The sequence below is a fragment of the Artibeus jamaicensis genome, unplaced genomic scaffold (genome assembly GCF_021234435.1).
Source record: "Artibeus jamaicensis isolate MK-2021 breed Jamaican fruit bat unplaced genomic scaffold, CSHL_Jam_final scaffold_474, whole genome shotgun sequence".
Classification (NCBI taxonomy): domain Eukaryota; kingdom Metazoa; phylum Chordata; class Mammalia; order Chiroptera; family Phyllostomidae; genus Artibeus; species Artibeus jamaicensis.
This window is the reverse complement of record NW_026522046.1, coordinates 30,338,993-30,349,421: the sequence shown is the minus strand read 5'-3', so window position 1 is coordinate 30,349,421 and position 10,429 is coordinate 30,338,993. Positions and strand designations below refer to the sequence as shown.

The 10,429-nt window shown below is 37.1% G+C and overlaps 1 protein-coding gene across 2 annotated transcripts in view; it reads left to right on the top strand.

Annotated features, from left to right (window-relative positions):
- The first annotated feature begins 785 nt into the window (after positions 1–785).
- The window catches only part of MBNL1 (muscleblind like splicing regulator 1), a 188,813-nt gene continuing 179,169 nt past the window's right edge, over positions 786–10,429 (top strand). The window contains exon 1 of one of the 2 annotated variants that reach the window (XM_037141117.2): positions 786–1,057. The gene's annotated coding sequence lies outside the window, so the exon portion shown is untranslated. The remainder of the gene's footprint in view (positions 1,058–10,429) is intronic. The other variant, XM_037141127.2, reaches the window with a different exon arrangement.

Sequence of the window (10,429 nt, the reverse complement as noted above, 5' to 3'; positions counted from 1 at the left end):
TTTCCCCCATTTTCCCCATCCCCTCTCCCCTCTGGTTACTGTCAGTTTGTTCTCTATTTCAATGTCTCTGGTTATATTTTGCTCGCTTGTTTGTTTGGTTGATTACTTTCCACTTATAGGTGTTTCTAATTATGCAGTGACAAGAGAGAAGTGCCTCTATAAGTATTTCCTTTTATTTGAAGTTGGCAATTGTATTTGCTTTGATCAACTGTTTTATGCCCTTTTTTGATCACTGTCCTTACTGTCTCATAAAAGTTGTTTAGTGCTCCAACCTGTTAGAAACTTAACTAGTTAAATGGTCCGCATGGCAGGAGGTGCACCCATTTTTTATGTTCTTGTGCTGAACTGGAGAGAGATCCTAGCACATGGATAAGCAGCAGTTTCAGTTTTGCAATGCTTTATCTATATGTAGCAGGCAGCTACTCATGAGAAAGGAAGTTTAAGACTCGTAAGTTAAAAAAAAAAAACCACTACCCAGATTCCAGGAAAATGTCGTTTACCGAAGTAAATTTTTTTTGTTTCTTTTTACAAGATGTCTGTAGTCAGATTAACATTTAGGTCATACTCCAAAGACTTTAAATTAATTAGCTTTATAAAAGCAATTTCATTCCTCGTGTATCAGCTTGGCAGTTTCTTCCGCACTGAGCAGTATTTTCTGGTTTTCTATGATAATCACTCAACCACACACAAGACGTTTCCTTATGTAAATGAGCATTACTTAATCAAGTACGGGCCTCGATAACTTTTCTAAAATTTGCTTAGATATATAAATATGTGTATACATTAGTTCTATATGTGCACCTACACAAATTATGGCCTGTTACTGTGATTCCAAGTATAAGCTTGGTGCATAATTTTCCATTTTCATAACATTTATAAAGCATAATGACTCTGGTGTTTGACAACTTCCTCTTTTGGTAGACTATCCTTCTTTTTGCAGAGGAAAAAGAAAATGACTCCAGAAGACAGTTGAGGGGAGAACAGAGCTCTTTGGAGGTGCTGGTTGTTTAACTCAACTATTTAAGCAGCTTAACAAGCAACTGTAAATAAGACAGAGGTAAGAAGAAACTGTTACTTGCTATCTTTTATTTTGTTATTTGGATTACCATTGATAGAACAGTAATTTCAATGCTGGCTGGATTACAAAGTAGATTTGACCAATAATACCTCTCTCCAGTGAGTAGTCAATGTATTAAATGTAAAAGTTTAAAAAATTTGCAAAGTTTCAACTTCACATACAACCTTTTAAAAAGCTAGAGATTTTTAAAATTCTCATTGATCCCATTATTTTAACTGCAAAGTGAAAAATACTCTTTCTTTATCATTTAATGCTGCAGGAACTTTTGGATTAATAATAAACTTTGAGAAATTTTTTTCCTAGCTCTAGTTTATTCCTAACACTTGTAAATTCTCCTGCATATACCCTTTTGTTAATTTTGCATTTTATTAGTTGGACACTAACCAAGAAAAAAGAAATCTTGAATTTGTTTTTCCCACCGCCAAAATACATTATATTATTTACATTGTGACATTTCAGTATTATTTTTCATGTTATCACATTATGATGATATTTAAATACTAGAGAAACAGCCATTTATAGTATAGGTAGTATGACTTTGAAATCTAAATAAGACAAGTAAATCTAATTTCAGAAATTCAACTTTTTCTTAATAAAATTAATTTACAATAAAAATGCTTAAAAATAGAGCAAGAACTAAAACAAAGTAAGACAATTTGGATTCATAATTGGAGATCCAATTAAGCAAAAACTGATCTCATTAGTGAAATGCTAAAATAATTTAAATCCAGCAGAAAATTTTCTTGAGTGTGCCCATCTAGCACAATGCTTACACATATTAACTATTTAATATAATGTATTTATTAGTTAGCAATTTTAAATCTTCTTTCTAAACACAGTTGGTTTCTTTACACTTTTATATGAACATTACCATGTATAATACATTTAAAAAAATGGATAATGAACTCTTCTGTTTATATGTATGAAAGTTTGGGTAGTTTGCCACCAGCTACTCATTTTGAGATGGTGGTAAACATCACTCATTTGCTGTTTGAGGTTTGGTAAAGGTAAATATCCCAAGTAACAGAATATTTGAATGCTTACCTAACTTTTGAAAAAAAAAATTAATCTCATGGCTTCCAAGAGAGAAAGTTTGCATCGTTCCATCAAATAATAGATTTAACTTGTATTAATTTGGGTAAACAGTGCTCACCCACTAGTTCTATTACATTACCTGGAAAATAGGGTTTTTTTGACCCAAGGCACTATAACGAGAGATTACCTGGAAAAGGAAAGCAGATATTTAGTATCACAAATTCAGGAAGTGCACTGTCGACTCAAGGCTGACATGTTTAACAAGATCAACGTTTTTAAATGAAGTTGCGAGTTGTGAGAAACCCATAACTACTGTGCATCCTGGGCCTCTGGATCACACATTTATTAAACACAACTAATTCCATCAGAGTTTGATTATGTTATTTACAACAATACTATTTTAATGCTCCTTTTTAAAAAAGGAAGAATTTTTAAATGTCCAGAATTTTAAGTATGAGATACATTTTTTTTTATCATGGACTATTAACTGTAGTAGCTGGGTTAAACATAGTACGGTATTGCACTGAATAACCACTAATAACCAAGAAGACAGCCCGAGGAGATCACAGTTTTAATTGATGACCACTGTAATTAAGAGCAGCAAATAAAGGGCAAGGCAGTAGAGAAGATGCCATCTTGCTGGCAAGACAGATGTGTTGATCTTGTTGCTGCTGTTAAGAATTATGATCGTTTCCGAACAAATAGCCTAGTTCTAGATTATGGAAAATAAGTTTAAAATTATTCTGTCTCTGAGAAAATTGTATTTACAGAAAAAATATAGTGCCTGTCTGGCTGCATTTCCACGAGACATAAAGATTGTTGAAGGTGACATTTGCAACACTGTCAGGAGACCAGGGCATGCAATGCGCATGTTTTTTATTTCCCATGCTGTTGTAAGAAAAGGCATTTAGAGCCTGCCCCTAAAGCCATGTTTTTAAAGCGAGATATAATGTTGTAAACAATTTATTGCTGGAAAACAGAGATCTTGACTTTTGAACTATAGACACGTATTTTACTATGTTTCATTAAGGTTGCATTCACTTGACACACTAAGACATAAATTCGCATTGACGCTAATGAAAGTTGATTTCTGTGTAGCATTATAAAATTTTATATCTGTCTTAATAAGGCATGGGTACCTATGACAAGTGAGGGAGTTTGCTGGGGACCTGTCAAATGATTCATCTCAGGGGTTGATTGGGCTAATCTCACCTCATAGGGGTGACTCCCTCCTTCACGATATGAACTTCCCAGCTGTTGAAGCTGCTTATGGCGGGCTCTAACCCACCCCTGCTGTCTTTGTGCCTTTCAAATAATAGTTCCACTTTGAAACAACAACGTTATTTGTTCTTTTGACATAAGTGAGGAGGCTTCTGAAAGAACTTTTGAAAGGTTGAAATATTTGTTGGTTTGTTTGTTTTGTTTTTCCTCCAGTTGGTCACTTTCATAGTTACAAAAATACAAAAGAAAGATTATGGTTTGGGCTCAGACTAATAGGGATGGAATTCAGGAATAAAAATCCTCTAAATCTGGGTATGTGGATCTGCCTGACTTTAAAAACAAATTCGTGTCTGCCTATATTTGTTGAAATATTTATTTGTAATACATGTGACTTTATATTAGTTGATATGATATGTAGCATATCCATATTTATTATATGGATTAAAATATATGTTAGGTAAATGAAAAATTATTGTTTTCACAAAAACATGCACGGTGACAGTACATGTGTTCTGTAAGAGACAATATGTATCTCGTTTCCACATAAGAAATAGTTTATGCCGATATAAAGGACAAATGCAAGTATGTTTGCATTTCTGCATATTTCCATTTAAAGTGTACATTAAATACAGACAATTTATACTTAGATTTATACTAAGTAGAGACAATCACTACTTAGAAAATAAAAACTGATGTTTTTATAATATTTAAAATATAAATTGTCATTTGAGCATTATTGTTATATTTCTAACAATATAACAAAATTTACCTGACATCATTCATTTTTATTTTACATGAACTAAAACTGGGAACTTAGATTCAATGCTTTCCAAATTCTTTCTGGCTTTATTTTTTCATCTTTCTATAAATGTGCAGAAAATCGTTTTTAATTTTTTTCAGAATGAGGAAAATGCTAAATTTGTATTTTTAAATCCAATTTTTTTTAAAAAATGGCATTTAAACCATTTGTTAATAATGGAACCATGGAAAGTAAATCAGAAATTAAGTTCACCTATAGTCACCTTTCCATGAACTAGCATATAATATCACATCTCATCATTTTTCTACTTTATAGAGACTTCATCAAACACTTTTAGTGTTTTATATTATGTACAGATTATCACATTCTCAAAATTCTTCTTTTGAGAAACATTATAAGTAGTAATACGATCTTGAAAAACATCACCAGTTTGTTCTCAATATGGAAAATATTAGTATTTTTTCTTTAAATATACCTTAGTTGAATTTATTTTCACTTTTTGTAGGAAGGAAACGTAAATAGATGCTTTTATTCTTTTTCTGTGTTGCCGAACAGATCTGAATTAGAGGAGAAGCAGAACCACTCTCCGTGACATGGGGCTGTTCTCTGATGACACTGAATTGTTTTAAGTGCTCACTAGAAACACTCGTAATACTTCACTTTTTAAAATTAGGAGTAATAATTTCAAGCTTAAAAAGTTCTAAAATAAAAATAATAAAATGAACTCCCATATACCCTTGCCAAGATTTGCCTACTCTTAATTTTTTTACCCTATTTACTTCATAATTCACTCATTCTTTATATCTTTCATCTCCATCATTTCTTCCCCAATCCACCTGAGACTAAATTATAAACAACATGGGTCTTTACTTCTGTGTCTTATTACTAAAATTGAGGTAGTGTTTTACATAGTAGTTACATACAATTATCTACTTCATAAGTTCCATGGATATGATACTTTTATCTAATGTGTCCGTATTCTAGTCCTGCTACTCACCTAAGATTACCTTTACAATATTTTCTCCTCCAGAAAAGGATCGAGTCCAAAGCCAAGCCTCACATTTAGCTGCAACGTCTCTTTAGCCCCCCCCTCAATCAGGAACATTTCCACATAATTTCTTTGTCTTTTATGAAACTGAAAATGTTAATGAGTGCAGCCTATTCATCAACTCCTTTCTTTTCAACAGAACATTTCTCACTTTGCATTTGTCTGACATTTCCTCGTGATGAGATGGTGGTTGTGTGTTTTCTGCTGGAAGGCTGCACAGGTGACAGTGTTTCCTCTCTGGCTCTTGTCTCTAGAATGAGTGCACGATGCTCATCTGTCCCACGCTGGCAATCGTTTTGGTCTCCTAGTCAAGGCGATGCCTGATTTCCACATTTTATAATGATGGCTGTCCATGAGAAATTTCCCATTGGGTTTAGTATTAATTGTTGCTCTGATCTGATGCAATCTTTCTTATCATCAGTACGAAATGGTGATATTTTAACTCCAAGACTCCTGGCACATGTGTGTCAGTCTTTGGCTTTCTACTGCAAGCAAAAGAAACTCCCTTCTCTCCCATTTATTGAATTATTCATACATGTATGTCTCTGATACTGAATTTCTGTCTTTCAAGTGCTTCGTAATTCATTACTGCCTAATTATTTTGATGCTGCAGTTGTCCACATTTTAGCTTCTACATCTTTGTGGCCTTCCCCTACCATGTTAGTGAGGACTTAGTTATGTGTACTTTGTGGCTTAAAAATATGCTCTGGCTGATCTGATAGTTATCCTGTCCCACCCCCAGAATCATTCATTTCTCATTTCGTTAATGAGGAATGGTGTTAGAGGCTAAGATCAGGGAGTCAGGTTGCTCACTGCCACTGGAGTATTTTTGCTCCTTGAGCCTTTCAAGTAAATGTATTAATGCATGCATACAGGTGGAGACACAAATATACAAGTGTGTGTACACAAACTGATATGCATAGATACATAAACACACACACATATGCATATATTTTGCACATGACAAGTTCATCTGATACCTGCAATTCCAACTTGTCTGCCAAGGATTTTTGTTTGCCCTCCTCTGTTCTATCTTCATGTGCTCCTTTTCCCCCAGTATAAGCCCTGGGTCCTAACAGTATCATCATTCTTATTCATTTGCTCAATTCCATCATACATCTGAAATCACTTCTGAACTGCTTTACTGAAATCACTACAATAAACAAACCTGAAAAAGAATGGCTTGTTTGTGGTCCTCCCCACCACACACTCAAAGGCCACCAAATGCTGTGTTTGTAAGTTATTTGAATGAATCCTTCCTTCCTTCCTTCCTTCCTTCCTTCCTTCCTTCCTTCCTTCCTTCCTTCCCTCCTTCCTTCCCTCCTTCCTTCCCTACCTCCCTTTGTCACTAATTTCCTTCCTCTCTCCCTGCTTCCTTTCCACCCTGCCTTCCTCCCTCCTCCTCACCCCCTCCCTCCCACCCTCTCACCGTGTTCTTTCTTTGTTCAGAGTTATCACAGTATTCATTTGAAATACAATCGCATTCATTTGTTTCAGCTTGTTTGCAGTTTTAGGATCTTTTTTCCCCTTTGCATTCTTATTGATTTAATTTCACTTTTTAAATTGGTTTACTTTAATCTTTTTTCTCTAAGCCATGAAGATTAATTGCTTCTTGCCCCAGCTATTTTTATGTAACAAACCTCATATGTCCTAATTCAACCATTATGATACAGTTTAGAAATAACTGATTGAGTTATTAGATGAGCTTCTATCTTTATATTTCAATTCTACTCAAACTACATTTACTATAGCCTGAAGTCAATTACCTTCCTGGGCATTCCAAAAACTGACAATTCCAGATAAGAAAATAGATATCTGTGGTACTGGTCAATCTTCTACATTTATCATCCAGAGGTTATTTTTTTTAATCTGAATATATTATCCCATAATTAGATAAGGAAAGAAACAACTGTGAATCTATGTAGTTCATAAGTACTGGAAAAAATGCTTACCCTTTTACTTAAGTGATTCTAGAATATTCCTAACCTCACTACTCCTGCATATGCTACTCTAGTAATCATAACCCTGAATATATGTTAATATTTGTGGTAGCCAGAGAAATTGGGTCCATGTCGAAAGATTTATTTTCAATTTCCATTCTGTCTGCCGATCTTGGGTAGGTTACTTCTCTTCTTTCTCCAGGTATCTTGTCCATTAACCTTAAATTTTAAAAAGGAAATCCATATTACCTTAACTTTCTGCCAGTTTCTAGACTCATACCTCAGAGGGATCATAACATTTCTTTTTACTCAGATATTGACAAGCATCTCAAAGTCAACATGTCCACAATAAAATGCCTCATCACCTTCCCTTCTCTGCTCCATCCCTGTTGTTTTTCACTCAGTAATTGGCATCATCCTACACTCAGTTATCCAGGTCACAAGCACCACTGACTCCTTTCTTTCCCTCCCCCACATCCTACTTATCCATGTTTCCAAATACATCCCAAGGCTGACCAGGCTCACGCCTTCCACCCCCTGGAGTAGCACTCGAGACTCTCCCATCTCTGTTCTGGTTGGAGTCTCCTCTGAAGTTTCTATTTTTCTATTCTTGCATCCTTGCCAGCATTGCCTTTTAAATTATAAGTCAAATCACGTGGCTCCCTTCTCAAAGTTCTTCCATGGCTTCCTATTTTAACTGGCATGAAATCCACATTGCTCACTATAGGTTTCTGTCTTGGCCTCCACCTGTACCTCCCCTCTTTCCCTGTTGCTCATCCCTTTATCCACTCAGCTCTGGCGCCACTCCTCATTTCGCCCCTAGGATATTCTAAGCCCATTTCTGATTCCGGGACCTTCCACGGGCTCTTCCCTCTCTCCTGGTACGCTCTTCCAACACACATCACTATGACACCGTTCTTCTTTGTTTAAGCCTCCGCTCAGATGTCCTCCAAAGGGATGTCTCCCATGACCAACTGTACATTGTGCTGTAATAAGGTCTAACCCAGTCACTCTCTATCCTTTTGTCCTGGTCTAATTTTCTTAACAGCACTTAATATTACATAAACATGTCACCTTTACTTCCTTATTCAATTGTTTATTGTCTGTTACTCCCACTAGAATGTGAGCTCCATGAGGGTAGGGATTTGGTCTGTTTCGGTCATGCTCTATCCTCAGTCCCTAGAATAATACATGGAACATAGTAGGTACTCGAATAAATGGCGAGGAAGATGAAGAGCTCAACATTTCTGAGCCACATGTACAGTGAAAATAGGCATAATAAAAATAACACCTACACTGCATGGTCGCCTGGAGCAGGCCATGGTCATGGTAGGGCTCTAAACGACCATGCAGTTGACAGCTGGGGATATTTCTGTTAACACGGAGTGAAAGGAACCGAAACAGAAAAGCGGTCTTCAGAGACGACAAGTAGACCGAGTAGTTCTCCTTTTTTCTGTGTGGGCTCTTCCACTGAGCTGAAAAAAAGATGAGTTCACGGTGGCTGCTGCTAGGCTCTGAGAAGCCTGGGCGGCGGTTGCTCCGCATTGCCGCCCCGCTGCCCCTGCGCTGGTCCGGCCCTGCCCGCCCCACCCCGCAACATGTGTGCGCACCTCTGTCTGCCAGTTAGGATTCGCTGCTTTCCTCCAGCCAGATGGAAGAGCAATCTCCTTTCAGAACCCTTTCCTGATTAACCATCTGCCTGTGCTGGCCTCGTGGCTGCACGGATAGTTCACATAGTGTTTTGCAATTATTTCCTGCCTCTATTTTTGGTCGTGAAGTGGACTGCAAAGCTACTCTGGGGAAACTGTTTCCTTTGTGCCAGCATATGAAGTTAAAGTTTATAAATATGAGTTGGTCCTTGAGAGGATTAGGACCTACATAACAAGGATGACGCCGATGATAATAGTGACAATGTTACTAGCAATAGCTTTCCTAAACGTTTCTTAGTATCAGTTTTTAGCACCCTTGCATATCATTTTTTAGTACTAGTTTTTAGTAATATTTTAAAATATAAGTTTATGTCAGGTGCTTGTCAGGTGCTTCCCATGATTAACCAGTTTCATATCCACAGCAAGTCTGTGAAATAAATAAAATTATTTCTATTTTACAGATTTTTTTTAAAAAGTTTGACACAGTACAACATGGGAAATATGGTCAATAATATTATAACAACTATGTGTGATGCATGGTGGAGAGTAGACTTATGGACGGACAATCACTTAGAAGTTGTGTAATTATCTGCCCACTGTCCTACACACCTAAAACTACTATAAAATAACATTCAATGCCAACTGCAATTGAAAAAAATTAAAGGAAGAAGGCTTAGTGTGTGCAAGATAGCTTGATAACGGTCACAGAACAGACCCTGGTGTGCCGGTGTCTAAGCTGGACCTTCATCGCATTGTCATTCTGCCTCTCCTGCTTCTTTATTGAGAAGGAAGGCAGACAAAGCCGTGGTTTAGGCTAAGACTCTGCCAATCGAATGGTGCAGCCCCAGCCTCAGACGTCTTATACTCCGATTTGACAAATCTTAAAAGAAGCAGATTTTCAGCCATAATATGAAAAGTAAAAAGTGTTGCCTGAGACAGAAGGGTAATTGACAGCGATACTTTCAGGGGCCGTGATGGCACGAGCTCCCTGGGAAGAAACAACTTTGAAGTTGAAGCATCAACACTGTCATTGGGTGGAAAAGAGTTGGGGAAATGCACTTTCAGAAAACTCAGAAATATCTCGAAGAACTGAGAAAAGACTTTCCTGCTTCATGAGATTTATTTTAAGCCATTTTTTCTCTATTCGATTGTCCTCATAGGAGACATTTGCTAGGTCTGACTTTGCGGTTCTTCTCAGGAAGTAGGTGGTGTGGGAGAGGATTTGAGTTCTTGTGAGAAGGCTCTGTTTTCATTTTGAAAGGCGTTTATTCACGTATTTATACATCAAGCATCACCCATGTGAGCACTGATCTAGAGATAGGGCAGGCAGTGATGGACAAGACCAAGTTTCTGCCCGCAAGGAGCTGAACTTGAGGTTACTGGGGAGAATGAGTAAACCAGTAAACAAGTAAATGTTTGAAAAGGAAGTTTCAGGTGATGATAGCCAGGAGAGGAAGATTCGGCAAAGTAAAAGACTAGAGAGACAGAGGAGGAAAACGAGGTTTACCTAGCTGGCCTCCAGCGCTGGCCTCTCAAAAGCAAAACAGCTAAATTAAGCTCAGCCCTGAACAATGAGAAGGTTGAAGCACCACGCAGAGAACTCAGGGAACAGTGGCCCAGCAGGAGGGATGGGAAGAGCAGAGGCAGGACAGAGGCTGGCATGTTTGAGAAGCAGAAGGAGGAGTACAAGTCTCAGAG